Source organism: Acanthopagrus latus, chromosome 6, assembly GCF_904848185.1.
Source record: "Acanthopagrus latus isolate v.2019 chromosome 6, fAcaLat1.1, whole genome shotgun sequence".
Classification (NCBI taxonomy): domain Eukaryota; kingdom Metazoa; phylum Chordata; class Actinopteri; order Spariformes; family Sparidae; genus Acanthopagrus; species Acanthopagrus latus.
This window is the reverse complement of record NC_051044.1, coordinates 32,583,514-32,601,173: the sequence shown is the minus strand read 5'-3', so window position 1 is coordinate 32,601,173 and position 17,660 is coordinate 32,583,514. Positions and strand designations below refer to the sequence as shown.

Below are 17,660 nucleotides of genomic sequence, written 5' to 3'. Positions count from 1 at the left end.
TCAAAATTAAAAGTCTGTCACAAATATAACATTTTTTATTGATAGTAATAACAGTAGTTGGTTGTGTTAATAGAGACATAAAAAGAAAAAACATATGTGCTGTTGTCCCAGTTAACAATATAACAGACAGTCATGAAATTTGGATTTCATTTCTACAACAGCTTCAGATAAAACTCGCTAAAAAAGAGTCAGTATTGAACCTTAGCTCTCTCCACAGTGCCTCTGTGGAAAGAGCACAACTGCTCGAGGGCGAGCTTTTTGTGAACGTGCGCTTCCTTCGCCCTTCTGGCCATTTCGATGGGGGGCGGGACCAGGAGAAACAAATCACAACGAGGAAACAGAGCTCGATAATGTCTGTAAAAAGTGTGGTTGACAGTGATACAGGAAGTGCGGAGGACATGTCCCCCGCTAACCCTGCGTCCGCTACACCCATGGGCACAGAAACAGACTGTTCTCAGGGAGAGCTCTGCAGAGCTCATTTGAGCAACTTTTAGACAGCTGAAATTCAGGACCACAGATGGGTTTGGGGCAATGCATATCGAATACAGAGTTGTTAGACCTCTGACAGTCGTGTGAAATTGATGAAAAACAGTATACTATGGGACCTTTAAATGCAGGCAGTGCCTCAGGCTCAGGGCTCCTCAGCTCATTCCTGCCTGTTCCACATCCAGCAGTCTTCTCCTTGTTTTGACTCACAACACAAGAAAACAACTACACATACTAAACACACTACACTAAACACTATATAACATACTAACTATACACTCCAAACGCGCTATATGTCACAAATCTCTCAACTCTCAAAACTCACCATCTCTGTCGCTGTCTGTATCACCGCCGGCGTCCCTCACACAACTTCCCCTGTTCCGCAGCAACCAAACTCGCTGCTTGTGGACACTTTCGTGACAAAAGCCAGTTTTTCTTTTTTTGTGCCTGCTGATTTTCTGGTGAGTCACAGAGGCCATTACAATGGCAGGATAACTCGAGCAGTGGTGCACTTTGCAGTAATGCTGGCAGATTTCTCTCCCGGTGGGTGCTGATCGTGTGACTGGCAGAGCTGAATCCAGAGAGTCTCCCCAAACAACAAGTCTCTGTGTGCAACTTCACGAGTGAATCTCCCTCTGTTTTAGCTCGCTCATCAGTTTGTCAGGTCAAGGTTGACGCCGTTGTCTTGTCGCTGTTCTGCAGGACACGTGTCAGTCCGCTCAGGAAGAAGCAGCAGCGCTGTAGCTGGTTTCGCTCTGGGAGACAGGGGACATGAAATCATTAGTGTTGAGACAAACAGACTTATTTGCGGCAAATGTCCGCTCCTCATAAACCCCCGTCGTCTCAGCTCATTTCGTCCTTGCGGTGTCTCGTCTTGTCACTGATCATTTGGCATCCCGTTGCTCTCAATCACCTCATCTGACATCATGTCTGGTCTGATTGGAGGTTGGCTCCATATTTTTGGGGTTCTGAGCAAAGAGGGGCTGCATGGAGGGAGTATCGGTTGGAGTGCTCTTTTACATAGGGTAGGGTTAAGGTGCTGGACTTTGGCTCATTTGTCATTTTGTGGTGATGTGTGTGTGTGTGTGTGTGTGTGTGTGTGTGTGTGTGTGTGTTCTTAATATTGAATCATTTCTTTTGCCCTTTCTGTGTGTCAGTGCAGTGTCATTACTTGTCAGTGCTGAGACAATCAGCTCTGAATCAGCTGCCTCCCGCCGCCATCTGCCAATGACATCATAACTTCCATGGCTGAAGTGAAAAAAAACATCAGACAAATGTGAGGATATTGTCATGGACTGAAAACTAACAGGGTGTAGTAACTGCTCTGATGTGCTCTTGGTGTGCAAGGCGTGTACAACACATCGTCTTCTTGTCTTCTCTTTAAAAGCCCTGAAGTCTTCTCATGTGTCATCTCTCAGACTTATCGTAACAGGAATCCTGGCTGCAATCTCAGACTGTTTACTTATAAACTCTTAAATAGACCAGATTTTGACTGTTAACATAGATGTTTCCTGTTAACATAGATAGGTTTAGGGCCTGCTGAAAACAAGTGAATAGTATGATAATGTTTTATCATACAAACGTGAAACAAGCGGTTCTACAGCGTGAAACTCTGAGTAAATCGATGCATCTCACATGTCTGTATGGTCGACAGGAAACATCAGCCAGCAGCCAGTTAGCTTAGCTTTGTGTAAAGGCTGGAATCAGGGCAGGGCTGCTTCTGTCACCTTCATCCAGAGCCAGGGTTTTATGCTAAATTAAGCGTCCCAAAATGCCCAACTCTTCTTTTAAGGCCCTCTTTCAGTGAGGCGGCCGTGTGATTGTCTAACAGCATCTGAAACATCTTTTCCGACTGGCGTGGCAGCATATGACACTTTGAAGCTTCTCCAAAAGCAAACATCTCCCCCGACTTCATGCCCTGTTTGACCAGGTGTGAACATGAATGATACCATAGGGTTTAAACTTACGGGTTTTTAGGTCGACTGAGCATGTGGAATTGTTGTTGGAGCTAATTGGTGAGAAATATCACTCTGATTGGCTGAGCAGTTGGTGCACAAGAAGAGAAAAGGAATAAAAAGAAAGGAAGAAGACAAAGGGAAATCTCATTGAGGCTGTCACTGTAATATCTATGATTAGTTATCATAGTGCTGGACACCGTAAATAAAAAAAGAGTTAGCGATAATGTGACACACAAAGGTCAGTTGAGTCTTTGAGGGTTGAAACTGGCTCCCTGGTGGTCTAGTGGTTAGGATTCGGCGCTCTCACCGCCGCGGCCCGGGTTCGATTCCCGGTCAGGGAATGTTGTTTTGGGCCCTTTGCTGTGTGTCAGCCCCTCTCTCTTACCTTGTTTCCTGTCATATCTGAAGCTGTCCTATCAACAAAGCCATAAAAGGCTGAAAAATGATAATAAAAAAGAGAAAGTAAGCTCAGAAAACCAGTTTGTTTGTAGGCAGCCAGTTTTGCCTTTTTTTGCAAATGTTTCTTATATATATATATATATATATATACACACACACATATATATATATATATATATATATATATATATATATATATATATATATATATATATATATATATATATATATATATATATATATACACACATATATATATATATATATATATATATATATATATATTATATTGCAGTTTGTAGTCCTAAAACACAGAAATCTGTTGGCATTTTCCCACACGTGGTTCCCTCTTCTCAAAGTCTACGAGGTTTTTTTTAATTGGTTTTCGGTTAAATACCTGAAATAAAGTCTGCAAGTATATCTTGCCGAACACAAACGTGTCAGAATGATAAACTGTTGTTATTTAGAGAGGTTTTTGATGAGGGAAACTTCAGATCTTGAACATGCATAAGAACGCACTGTATATAAAACACTGAGTCAAAGGGAACAAATAAAGAAAAGCATCATATGTCTCCTTTAAACTGAGATCAGATGACGCAAAATACCACCGCACAGGATTCACATCATTCATATACTCATCAAACCATTCAGTGACCTCTCGTGCACCGTATGGGAACATCTGCATACGAGGAATGAGATACGATATTGTAAGCCAGTGTGTTGCCAGGTGTGAAAATGTCAACGTTGACTCGCCTACTGATGGTATCAAATGTCTTCACCTCTGCGATGATGTCATCAGGTTACTTCAGGTTAGGCTTGGACTCAACAGATTTTATTTGCGGAAAGGCTGGATGACAAACTAAAAGCGGAAGATGTTTATCAGTCAGAAATGGTTGAATGCTGCGTTCATGTCGTATCGGATGTATCGTAATTATGACAATCCAACTTGTAGAAAGCCGTGATTTATCTGAGACTACCTGAGAAACAAGAACATTTCTGTGTTCCTTGAAAGCCTTTCTGTTCTGAGGGCAGCGTGGCTGCTAATAAAGTGTGACTATGGTTTTGTATCCAGACATTAAAAAACGACTAATGACACATCTGCGGTGGGTTCAGTCCAGCTGTTGTAGCGCTGTGGTCCCGACAGGAGATCAGGCCCGTCTCACCGCCACCATGTATGAGCTTTCATCAGGCCACTTCACAACCCTGTGAGTGGAAACCAGACCACCACCACATGCTGTGAACGCAACCAAACATGTCTCTCTCAAAGATAAACCTGCTGAGTACTTTCAAAGACGACCTCAAGACCTGAGGACATCACAAAAGTGTCTTAGTTCTTCGTGCTCCAAGCAAAACCAGGCACTCCGTGCATCTTACCAGGTGGCACATTGTACTGCTAAGTTAAAGAAGCCCCACAACCATCGCAGAGGACTTTATCTTACCTGCAGCCTTGGACATGGTCAGAGAGGTGTTGGATCAGTCCATAGCAGACAAACTGAAAACTATACCTCTGTCAAATGTAAGGGTGTCATGATTCCTGAAGCTGCAGGTGTGGAAGTATTTTGGATTTCCAGTGAGTTATGATGACAACGTTCAAATTGTTGACAAAAAAGCCACAGTTTGCAAGCTCTGCAGAAACTAGATGGCAGGTTCTTTTGTTTAAGTTTCCAGTTGACTGAAGATATAAGTTATTGTTACATTGTGTTGTTAATAAATGTTTTAAATTTGCGTGGTACATTGCGAACAAAGGTCAGATATTATATTGCAAAAATGGCATAGCAACCTGTGCTTTAAAAAGATAAATGTAAAAATCGAGAATCAAATCTAATCGTGACCTTAGAATCAAAAATGTAATCGAATCGAGGATTTGGAGAATCGTGACACCCCTAGTCAAATGACACTATAAGTAGGTGAACTGAAGACATGTTGGATGACATCAAACAACAGACTACAGCTCGCATTAAGGCAACTGGTCATTTTGCTTTACAAATCCACGAATCTACAGACATAAAAACAAAGCACTTTTACCCATTTATGTGAGATGTGTGGGACAAAATGTACAAATGAAAAATAAGTAAAGTTTGAGCAGGCTTAACATCAGCATTCATCAGCAGCATCTCCTTGTTTGTGTGAGGAACCTGTTACCTTACATAAATGAATAAAAATAAAAAAAACAATGTTAGTGCACGCAGTAGCACCCACAAACAGGATAGCAGCATTTATTATTTACTTATGTCCAGTGTAAGTTCTCTGGCACCCAGCAGCATCTCTTTGTTATTACATTGTGATGTATTGTATGTATGCGTTAATGAGTGTGGTGGTGCTTATAGGGTGTCGGTCCAGAACGTGTGTGTACGAGGCTGGGAGGGAATCATCACAGTATACCCACTACAATAAACTGGACTGCACCACTGCTTGACAGTTACTGATGAGGACTCCTCTTTACACAGACCATCAAGGACAAGATCTGAGGTGACCTCTCAAAACGATAGCAAGTATGTAGCATAATCCAAGTATGTAGCCTAATAATTTTCATTAGATATACTCAGAGACATGACTACTATACTATGTTTCTGTCTTGCAGGATGAGAGCATCAGGCAGTTGTTGGAGGAGGGCACAGCCTTAGACCCAAGATTCAAGATGAAAATGGCCAATGAAGTCTGGACCAGACTAGAAGACCAAGCTTTTATTTATTTATTTACTTATTTATTTATTTATTTACTGATTTGCTTGAATCTTTTATTGGAGTGTGTATGCAGCCTACGTGTACGCCTTGAGCTGCTATATGTATTTTATGTGTATTTATCTCCTGTAAGGGCAGCTGCTATGTCTAGGTCCATGTTATAGTTTTGTTCCTGTTCTTGCCTTGTGTTTCACCTCTCGGTCCAGATCTCCCTCCCCTGCGTGAGGGGTTTCGTCCTCCTACTTGATTGTCTGTCTCGCCCCGATCACCTTCACCTGGTGTGTGTGTGTGTGTGTAGTCCTTGTGTTTCCACTGTCTGTTGCCAGTTCGTCTTCTCGTCCGCCCCCAGCCTTTTGTTCCGAGTGTCTACAAGTGTTTTGATTACAGCCTGTGTTTCCATCGACCTCGCCTCTGCCTAATCCTTGTCTGATCTGTTTGCCCTGCTGACTGACTACCTGTGTACTGAACCTGTTTCCAGGAAAGACTGTTACCTTGCCTATTCTGTGTCTTTTTGTGCAGTTGAGTCCAAACCATTGTTGTGGTTGTCCTGGTCATGACAACTACTATGCACTACTCACTTTGAGTCCATGACAAATTTCCTCTAGGTCAGGGGTCTGCAACCCACAGTATTAAAAGGGCCATTTGGGGCTGTTTCCCACCAGATAAAACCCACCTACAGCCACAAAACCTATTTAGAAAGATACGCGAAATATAAAGTTTAATTACACTTGTGCTATGTAAATAAGAACAATAATAATATAGTTAGTTTGATTTATGAAATTAAAGAACTAGAAATGGAAAACGACTGACATTTTATTTCTGTTTGTAACAAGGCAAAACACCAAATTCTTTTGAACGCTATACAAAAAAAAAAAAAAAAAAAAAAAAAGCCACGTGTAATTACTTTCAAATAAAATACACAATGCAGGCCTGAGGTTTGAGTCCCTCAGTTCTGGGATGACAGACTTGTTTGCACTTCTGCAGAACATTTACAGATTTGTATCTGGCTCTGCTGTTCATGTCAAGTGGCTTACTGTTCAGAAAGAGCTGTATCCACAGGAGAAGCCTAGAGAACTACAGAGACTTACAGATGTGAGGTGGGCATGCAGATACATGGCATGTTCTAATCTAAAGGACAGGATTCCAGCAGTTATGAGGCTTAAAGTTCACTCCATTGACTTGTATTAGTTCACAGAGCTGCCACTTTCAATATGGCGGCGACGTCGACGTACAGTCCAGCACTCAATGAGGTGTCTATGTATATATGTCTATGGTCAGCAGCATCACTGACAGTAAGGGACTTGACAAACTGACCAAGAAGGCCTTGATGCCCACCGGTCTCAGTGCAGGTGGTGGGAGAAAGGGGGGCGACAGCTAAGCTATTATCCCCGGTAGAGAGCGGCCCCCACCCTGTGTGAAATGCTGTAAATACTCTTGTCAGTGTGCAATAGTCTCACTATTTTGGGAGTTTTTTGTTTCTTATTCATGTTGTTTATATTGTGTATACTGCTTTTCACTTTTATCTATATGTCTAATCTTTTTTAGTAGTTATTCATTAGTACTGTTTTTAATTGATGCTCTGTTTTTGCTCTCCTTTGCTGCTGTAATGTTGCTAATTTCCCTGTTTTGTTTTGACAATGATCAGCTGTGATATCATGAGGCTAATTATCTTTATAGAAACTATTTTTGGTGTTCACCTAACTAATTACAGTTTCTCTATCTCAGAGGTGACATTACATTCTTACACGTGGGTCCTTCATAGTTGTGAAGTACATGGCTGTACCATATGTAAGCTATTTATATATTTATTTTGCTATTTTGTTTTAAATGATTGAATGTGTTTTGATGATTGATTGATTGATTGATTTACATTTGTTGTAGTCAGGTAGTCAGAGCTTCCATAGTGTCTTCTTGATGCTCCCACCAGGGGGCACCAAAGTCTAACAAGTGTAAGTCTAAAGACCTTTAGTCACATTTTTCAGAGAATATGAATGATTATACAATAACTTTTCTTTCCCTCATGGTTAGTAGTTGGGTGAAGCCATTTATTATCAAACAATTGTGTTTGCTCTTTTTAAATCACAATGACAACAGAAACTACCCAAATGACCCTCATCAAAAGTGTACATAACCTCGTTCTTAATATGGTGTGTTGCCCCTTTAACATCAGTGACAGCTTGAAGTCTTTTGTGGTAGTTGTGGAAGAGGCTCTTTATTTTCTCAGATGGTAAAGCTGCCCAATCTTCAACAAGCCTCCAGTTCCTGTAAAGTCTTGGGCTGTCTTGCATGAACTGGATGTTTGAGATCCCCAAAGTGTTTCAATGATACTGAGGTCAGGAGACGGAGATGGCCGCTCCAGAACCTTCACTTTTTTCTGCTGGAACCAATAACAGGTGGACTTGGTCTTGTGTTCTGGATCACTGTCATGTTGGAACGTCCAAGCATGAACGTCCAGACTGATGAGTGCAAATCTTCCTCCATTTCTTTCTGATAACATGCTGCATTCATCTTGCCATCAGTTTTGACCAAGTTTTCTACCCTCATTTCCCACTTCTTAACTAGAGTTTGAACACGACTGATTGGCATTCTCAGTGAATTGTATATCTTTTTATATCCTTTTCCTGCTTTATGTAGTTCACCTACCTTCTCCCACAGATCCTTTAATAATTATTTTGCTTTCCCCATGGCTCGCAATCCAAGCAAACAGATCACAGGTGAGGATGGTTACCTTTAGTAGCCATTTAAACCTGTATGTGTCGACTTGTGTGTTATCAGGCCAAAACCTCCACTCACACTTTTGATGAGGGTCATTGGGGTAGTTTCTCTTGTCATTATCATTTACAAACATAATTGTTTGATAATAAATGGCTTCACCCAACCACTAACCATGAGGGAAAAAAGAGTTTTTGTTCTTTCATTCATATTCTCTGAAAAATGGCCCAAAAAAATATGCTGCCAGGGCTTGAAAGACTGTGCTTCAGGCTACAGTCCACTTCACCAATCAGAACATGACTGACTAATGATAGTATAAAATAAAATCATCAGCATCATGACATTTGATGTTTTTGTGATAAAATGCAATAAATAAGATCCGCAACTGCAACCAAATACAAGTTGTAATTTGAAAAGTGCACATCCTATGGATACTTGTAACTATAACAAGACCTGACAACTCCTTCAAACGACTGCACTGTTTGTAGGATGACTCTCTGAGCGTCTCCCTCTTATACGTCACCCCTCTCTCCTCTCTGTACTCAGAGGCACATCCGTTTGATGTTCCACTGACAGCCAATATCACACAGAGGGAAAGTGTGCAATAAGTCAGTTTTCTTTGAAGGAATTATGCAAACTTTTTAAATCATCACATCAGGTCAGTGAGATGTGGCACTCGGCACTCAGCAAGAAAAGGGGACCTGCTCCCCCTAGTGGTGGAGTGAGGCAGGTGCACACCTCACTGCGTGCTGCGCTGCAAAGTGCAGTTCAGTGAGCGCAGGCTAAAGGTGTGTGGTGACGTTTACAGGGAATCACTAAATCATTGGCTGTAACAGTAATATAGCAGAGTCTGAGTTTGAGGAAAATGATTCTGGTGACTGAAGTTTTTGAAAGTTACAATTTCAGCACACTCAGCAAACATGATAAGATACAGCTATAGTAATCTAACACTTCATCATGGAACCGAAATTTAAATCCATTTAAACTACGAAGTACTTTCTGAGTACTTAGTATCACTTGTAACCATTTTGATCCCCTGACTTTTCCCCTCATGAGGTCCCATTTGTCAGGCTTGTTGACCACAATCATTGAAAATTAACAAATTCAGCAGATTTCTTCCGATTAATCATCAACGAGGCTCCCGCTGTGTGCTGCTGCACCCCAAGGTGTTCACCACCACCACCACATCTCTTCAATTTGTCAAAATGTCGTCCTTGTAAAGCTCCTTCTTCTACAAAGTGCTATAAGTTAATGCCTCTCATTTAGAAAAACAGAGAGGAACCAAAAACAACACATTACTTTCTCTGATAATTATAAGCATTAACTAGTCCTTATATGTTCAGTATACAAGTAGGCATCAAACCACAGGATGTATTTGTATAATGTTTCTGAGCTGTTAATGAATGTAACGCTGTTACTGTGATGATAAATGAAATATTGAATCTGTCTTTAATAACCAGATCCTGACATGTAAATGAGACATATGTTTGCCATACTCTCAACTTGGTTAAACTAATTTAACTTTAAATAAGGACAACAGCATAATATAGACAACAGAATCAGAAATATTTTATTGATCCCCGACGGGAAATTGCAGCGTTACAGCTGCTCCCATTCAAAGTCAAGAATATGCAGAAAAAATGATAATAATAAAAATTTGTCTGAGTGATTGGTATTATTAAATTATAAAAAATCACTGTATTTATAATAATGACGTTGGTGCTTTTTATGACCACAGATGTCACATTTAGCCTACATGTCAGGATTATTATAACACAGATTCAATATTTAACTGTCACGTATCAACACAGTAACAACTTCACACACACTGGCAGCTGTAAACACTCATAAGAACATAATAAAATACATCCTGAGGTTTGGTGCCTACCTGTATACTAAACATATATAAGCAGCAGTTAACGTTTATAATCATCAGAGAACGTTACATACCTTGTTTTTGGTTCCTGTCTGTTTGTCAAAGATTGACTGGTACATGTGTGAAAGTGTAAATGAGAGGCATTGAGTCTCCTCAGCAGCCATAGTCTGATCGATATTCTGGCTTGAGTTTTTAGTCATTCATACAACACTGATCAAAACAGTCATTTTTGTTACGATCAACTGAGCTTTTGTTTAGTTACAGGACAGATAGCTCACGCAGCCTGGTCCGTTCCTGGACTCGAACTGACGAACCTCAGGATCGCAACACTTGTGCGCATGCGCACTGAGAACATTCGAAGTGACATCTACCTAAACCGCTAGGCCATCGCAGATAACGGCTTTGTGAGGTGATAAACAGGGGTGTGGTCTGGTGAGCTCATAGCGTCAGTTTGTCAATGCGCTGAGCATACATCCACCAACAGCAGGGAGACACAGTTTGTTCGTCTTTCTGTCTTTCTTTGTTCATTTGTTATTTTCAAGACAGAAGAGCATTTTCTTAATTTACAGAACCCCTCCAGCATGTGGCGCTCTAGGCTACCGCATGTATAATCATAAATGATAAAGATGGACATCGCACATGACAACAAACAGTACAACAAAACAGAAGACAATTTATTGCAAATGAGGATAAATAGATAAATAAATAAATGAATAAACAAGTAGGTAGGTAAGTAAGTAAGTAAGTATGTCCTATGTCAAGAGCCGGCCCTGATTCTCACTGTGTCCGGTCTGCAGTCTGCAAAAAAGTTCCCGTGAGAAATGTAATGTGAGTCCACACTGCAGATGCAGGTTGGTGGTTCGATAAATGCCACCTGAGGGTACTCCCTGGTGACGTCACGGCAGTCAAAGTGCAGACCCTCTATGACGCAGAGTTTCCTGGCCGGGTGCGGTGGCGCGCGCCTGTAATCCAAGCTCCCGGGAGGCTGAGGCTGGAGGATCGTTTGAGCTCAGGACCTCTGAGCTGCAGCGGACTATGTCGATCGGGTGTCCGCACTAAGTTCGGGATCGATATGGTGCTCCTGGGGGAGCCCGGGACCACCAGGTCGTCTAAGGAGGGGTGCACCGGCCCAGGTCGGAGACGGAGCAGGTCAAAGCCCCCGTGCCGCTCAGTAGTGGGATCGCGCCTGTCAATAGATGCTGTAGTGCAGCCTGAGTAACACAGCGGGACCCAGTCTTTATACACTCTTTATACTCTTCAACACACACACACACACACACGCTCAACAACAACGTCTTTATATGTTACAGCAGCTTCATCACTGCTCATTTAGCTTCTTGTTTCCATCATAAACCTCCACAAACCAGCTGTGTTTGTTTGTCCTCTTTATTTGTGTGTGTGTCATATTTATTATGAACTGCTTCATTTTTATGAAACATTTACTTAACACTGAATATCATTACTGATAATGTGATCTAACCTGGTGATGAAACGTGACAGAAGAAAAGGGACAACGATAACGTTCTCATCTTGTTTTGATGAAGATGACGTCCTTCCTTTTTCACATAACTATGGTGAGAGAGAGAGAGAAAAAAATTACCAAATAATTTTGATTCAGAGATTGTGTCAGACTGAAAGAGGTTTTTTTTTCTAAGCCTATCTTTGAGTTCAAGTGAGGGACACTTGGTTGCAGGACTTGCATTCATGCTGGTATCTTTTAAAAGTGATTTAGTTATAAATCACACTCATGAATGAACCATACATCAATAATTGCCTACTTTTATGCATTGCGTGATGACTGTGCCACATGATACAGCAGCTGCTTTGGCGTTGCTAGAGGACATTGCCAATGCCCAACTAAGTTGATAGTCAGGATTTTCCAGTGATTCTTCAAACTCATTACATACTGTACAGGTACAAGAATAAAAACAACACACCTGTACGATCACGGTGACCTCAGCCACGACATCACAACTGTTGGAAGCCAATCATGGTCAAGTATGCAAGTAAACACTGAGACAAACATAGAATGGACTAAACAGTGAAGCAGGAGACATTTCATGTCTTTATTTTAACTTCGGAAATTAGAAACATTTGCATGGTCATTGATTTAAATTTTTTTTTCTCTTTGAAAAAAAAAATTAAATTAAATTTAATTTAAAAAAAAATCATATGATACACAAAACATTATTCAAAGGAGAATATCTCTTATGTAATACTCTTAAATAATACAAATTAAGATTCACATGAGCAACAACAAACCCTCAACCCACCATCAGCTCAGTCAGTGCTCACGTGACACGACACCCCAAATGCAGGCAGGGTCACATCATGAGGAACTGGCAAATGACAAAACAAGGACTCAGTGACACCACTATTAAAGAACACAATCTAACTATGTTATATCAACCTGCCACATTTAGAAGGCATGCAGGCTCTGATTTCATCACTTTTTTTCTAATGTCCCCCCCCCCAAAAAAATATTTTCCCCTTTGAACCGTTTACACATGAGGTGACTCCTTAGATAAATGGTTTAGCATTATTACACGGTCAGAATGAGAGAGTAAAATAAAAAAAATATATATTTATTTACTCATTAAATTTTTCACATTGATATGAAATACAAAACTTAATAACCAACTACTACTACCTCTTTAGTTGCAAAAGTAGGAACTAACCCCACCGGAGCTCTACCGCTTCATTATCATGCATTGGCAGCCGGCTTGTATTGTGGCTTTCCCCGGCCTATGAGCAGGGAGCCGGGTCTCTACCGTCACTCATGGCCGGGAATGCCTGTCCTGTAAGCGGGCTGACATGCATTGAAGTTAGCGGGACCCATGCTCAACAGCATGGTTCGACCAGCTATGAAGCGGGAGCACGCTCAGTGGCATTAGCTCCTACAATATCAACGAAGAACTCCAGCCGTATTTATAGACCTCTCTCGTCGTCCTCCGATCACTCATGGTGCCCACTTTTATCTGATTTTTTTTCTTGCCAGTTATTATGCCTGTCACACAGTCACAACCAATACTCACATACTCACTAACTCACCAAACAGTTTTCACATTTGAAATTGCTTTACTTTTGTAATTATTTGCCTTCATTTGGCTGAAATTTCCTAAAAAGAATTTTCATGAAGTAATATTTTATGAAAATTTATAAAGGGGCGGAGCTACAGTGATGCCCTGGTAGCGCTGGCCACCTCTGGAACCTGATTGGATACCTCAGTTGATTGACAGGTCCCTGCATGTCACGTTCAAAATAGCATACTACGGAAAGACAAACACGGGAGGCAGAATAAACGTATTTGAAACCACGAATGGACGAGAGGACCTACTTTAACTACATCACTCTTAAGTAAGTTTTAAACTGATGAGAAGTTGTTCTACACTGACGATTTGACTGCACATTTAGAGAAGAGATCTTGTCCCTAATAGTTCAACTGTGCGAGTAGGCTAACGGCTAGCTTACTCGCACAGTAGGCTAACCGTTAGCTAGATCTTCTGCCCCGCACAGCCGCCGATGTTATGAAAGGCAATGACTAATGTTAGCCTGAAGCTACGTAGCACTAGCTTGGGATAATGTGGAGGAACCAGGTCATAGTCAGTTTTTCAGTAAGGGACTAAATCAACTCAGTTAGTAAGAAATTCATACTAGAGCTCAAAATAAGCTGCCATGAATACTCAGTGAGTATATCAGTGTCCATGTAGCTTGTTTGGTATTGTCAAGGCCTAAACTGTAGCCAGTTTACTGAGAGGGGTCTGGCAGCAGACCTTCAGTGTGAGGTCGCTTCCGGTGCAACCTCCAGTCTGAGGACGGGAAAAAACAAACTTTTTTAGCGTCTCCCCAAGGACTCGTGTATTTTCGGCTTTTTATTACCATCGTATCGCGACAGCAGGAAGTGACTGATTTTATTTATTCAAAAAAAGTTCTGAATACACGGATCTTGCACGTTTGCCGTCTTAATATACATCATATGTAATTCTAAAGTACGCAAATTACTGAATGTTATAAATGTGGGCTCTTTGTTATTTTAAAGTTAGGTCAATGGCGGATAACGTACGCTAACTGTTTATATGTAACTGTGTTCAGCTTTGTTAAACTTTTTAGTTAAGCGTCTAACACAGGTATAGGTCTTAAGATGTTGTTGATGTCGTCCAGATGAGAATGAAATTAAGATTTAATGTTTTGCTATCGCTCAGGCTGCTCGGTTTACTGAAATAAGAAGTTTTCACCCAGCGTGTAAAGGCCGTATAAGCTAATATTAATCTAATGCAATCTTTGGTACTGCAAAGTGCCACTGTTTACATGTCCTCAGGCTCTTCCATTACACGTGACAAATCTGTTCTCAATACCCAGCAAATGAAGGGGTCCCAGATCTGGTGAAAATTAGTTGTTTAAGTTTTATTGTATTTGTAATTTTCTCTAAGGGGAGAGTTGTACATAGCTCAGACAGCCACCTACACTTGGACTTTTGGTGTTTCTCCATGAGAGGGCTGTTATTCTCTTTGCCATTAACACACGTAAGTCTACAAACATGTGCTGATATTTCTTTATCTTCAAGTCATCTGGATATAGACCCAATAAAAACAACTGTGGGAGTAAGGGTATCTGAATCTGTAAAATGTTTTGAATACGTAGTTTTATTTCTCGTCAGAATGTTTGTATTTCTGTACATTGCCAAATACAATGGAAAAATGTGCCCTTTTCCTTCTCACATTTAATACAAACATCAGGTATAGCCCTGTTATATCTGTTAAGTTTTTTAATTAACCAGTTGTATTGTAATACTTTCAGGCGAGTGTTAGTAGTTCTCCACTGTGCTTTAGAGCATGCCTCCTCCCATTTTTCTATTGGGATTGCCTCTTGTAGATCCTCTCTTCATGCCTCCAGCTGTCCTGCAGATGTTTCTGTACTTCCGTCTACTTGGCATCTGTACATTTTGGATATTAAACCCCTCCCTAAACAATTCACATTCATTAGTTTTTCTATGGTAGACATTTCAGGGATACATAATGTTTGATTTTGATGTGTTCTAATGAAGTTTCTCAACTGTAGGTATTTTTAAAAAATGATTACGGGGTATGTTAAATTTATCAACCATTTCTCCAAATGTCAACAGCACCTTTTGAGAGTTGTAAAGGTCCCCTATTTTTCCCAAACCCTTAATAGCCCAAGATTTAAATCCCCCATCTGTTTTACGTGGAGGGAAGGAGTCATTTCCCCATATCGGGCTGAAGACAGAGAGAGAGGACATTTCTCTCTGATATTTTTTAACTTGATGCCAGACTACAGTCATATTTTTCACAACAGGGTTTTTTGTATTCTTTTCAAAGGTTTTTGTTCTTGCTGATTACAGGTATACTGGGACGGGCAGACTTAGCTGGAGTTCCTTCATTTCCTTCCAGCGAGGAGCATCTCTTTCTGTGAAGTAGAACAACAGTGTTCTTAGTTGAGCTGCCCAATAGTACCAGAGTGGATTGGGACATTTGAGTCCCCCTCTGTCATAGGGTAAGTACAGTAGAGACAGTCGTGTCCAGGGACGTCTGTTATTCCAGAAAAATGTAACAAACAGTCTTTTAAGTTGAGTGAACAGGTTACTTGGAGGAGGAAGTGGAAGATTTTGAAACAGATACAATAGTTTGGGCGGTATATTCATTTTGAGGACATTTATTTTTCCCATTAGTGACAGTGGTATGGGTGACCACCTTTACAGAAGCTTTGAAATTTCTTGCAGTATTGGTTGATAATTACTCTCTACAATATACTTAAGTTGTAGGACAATTTGAATGCCTAGATACGTAAAGCAATCCACCGTTGTAAACTGTGTGCCTATTTTAGGAGGAGCTTTATTTTCCAATTGATTTAAGAACGTTATTGACGATTTTGATTTGTTTAATTTGTATCCTGAGATTTTTCCAAATACTTCAAGGAGTTTTAATAATTCAGGAATTGATTTTTCCATATTTTTGAGATATATTATTACGTCATCGGCAAATAGAGCCAGACAATGTTCTTGTTGTCAAATTTATATACCTGTTATATTCTGGTGTGTTCTTACTGCTATTGCCAGTGGCTCTATAGCCATAATGAACAGCATCATAAAATGTCTGTTTAAGCCGTAATAAGCTTGATAAAGGTCTTGTTGTAGATATGTCATTATCTTGCGTTCTCAATAGGAGTAATCTTTGGTGGGCATCTTGAGAACCTGACTGGTGATATTCATCTTCTAATTTCTTTATTTGTGCTTCTAATGATTTTGTCTTCTTGTAGGTTTCTTTGGCTTTGGAACTTGTACTGTTAATTATTTGTCCCCTAATAAAGGCTTTAAACGCTTCCCATCTGATACTCCCTGAAGTTTCTATTGTATTTGTTTCAAAATAGTATTTAATCTATTCATCCAAGAAAGTAACAAATCCAGTATCTGCCAACCACTTTGTTTTAAATCTCCATTTGGGAATATCACTAGACAAATTGGGACAGTAGACTAAGGAGTTTGGGGTGTGGTCTGACAGGAGTATGGCATCATAGTAAACCTCTTTTATTTTACATTTTAGTAGCGCTGAAACCAGAATCTAAATCTAAGTGAGAATAAGACTGGTGTGTGCCAGAGAAACATGAATATTGTTTCCCATTGGGATTATTTTCCCTCCAAACATCAATTAAACTCATTTCTTTCATGAAATGGTGAATTACACCCCTGCTTCCTGGATGTGACTGGTCCACTCCAGAACTTTTGTCTTTCCATCCTCATGTGTTAGGTGGGTTTCTTGAAGGAATAATATATTAGACTGTAATGTTTTAATCCTGTTCATAACTTGCTTGACCTTTTTTGTTTTTGTAGCCCTCTGCAGTTCCAGGATGTGATTCTAACCTTAAGATCAACACACTTGTGAACCAAATGTTTTGAATCTTCCCAACACTTTCAGTAATTTCAGACCAAACAAAGAAGAAGAAGAACACAAAACAAGATTATTCCCCTTGATCATCATTAATCCACCTGAATGTTACCCCGTCAGCTGTTCCCCACCTTCCTATATTGGACTTCCAGAAAGCAAAGAGCTGGTTCACACAGCGTGAGGATCAGTATAGCTATGCTGATGTGAAAATCAAAAATCAAAACAACAAACAGAATAAGCGCAACTACTCTGCTACTGCAATGCAGAAATTTCTTTTAAAGCAACCCAGCAGGGAAAAGTGCTTCCATATTTGCTTAATGAAACTGAGGCTTCCCCACCAAATTTTAACTTTGTATTTTCTACAAGAGGGGGACAAAAAGGAGGTGGAACTGCATCAATCACTAAAGACACCATGTTGTCAAATGAAGTCGTTTTTAACAAATATTTATCATTTGAATACCATGCCTTTGTTTTTAGCAGCCCCCCCATCCTCTGTATTACAGTCTACAGACCACCCCGCTATTCCACCTCTTTTAACAGTGAATTCTCAGAGCTACTGTCAATAACTCACAGCAATTATAACAGAATATTAATAACCGGTTATTTTAATTTGCACATAGATAATCCCTCAGATTCGATGTCGAGAGAA

General features: G+C 40.3%; 1 long non-coding RNA gene and 1 other non-coding gene across 3 annotated transcripts; one reads left to right on the top strand and one right to left on the bottom strand.

Annotated features, from left to right (window-relative positions):
- Positions 1 to 2,713: 2,713 nt before the first annotated feature.
- Positions 2,714 to 2,785, top strand: trnae-cuc. The gene has a single exon. It is a non-coding gene; the product is annotated as a tRNA-Glu (tRNA).
- An 8,237-nt stretch (positions 2,786 to 11,022) lies between these two features.
- LOC119021636 lies at positions 11,023 to 13,419 on the bottom strand. Of its 2 annotated transcripts, XR_005075702.1 has the most exons (4): positions 12,386 to 13,419; positions 12,050 to 12,086; positions 11,593 to 11,681; positions 11,024 to 11,323 (listed from the first exon to the last, which is right to left on the bottom strand). It is a non-coding gene; the product is annotated as an uncharacterized LOC119021636 (long non-coding RNA). The 2 variants fall into 2 exon arrangements; XR_005075703.1 differs by having other exon boundaries at positions 11,023 to 11,323; positions 11,593 to 12,125.
- Between the last annotated feature and the right edge of the window lie 4,241 nt (positions 13,420 to 17,660).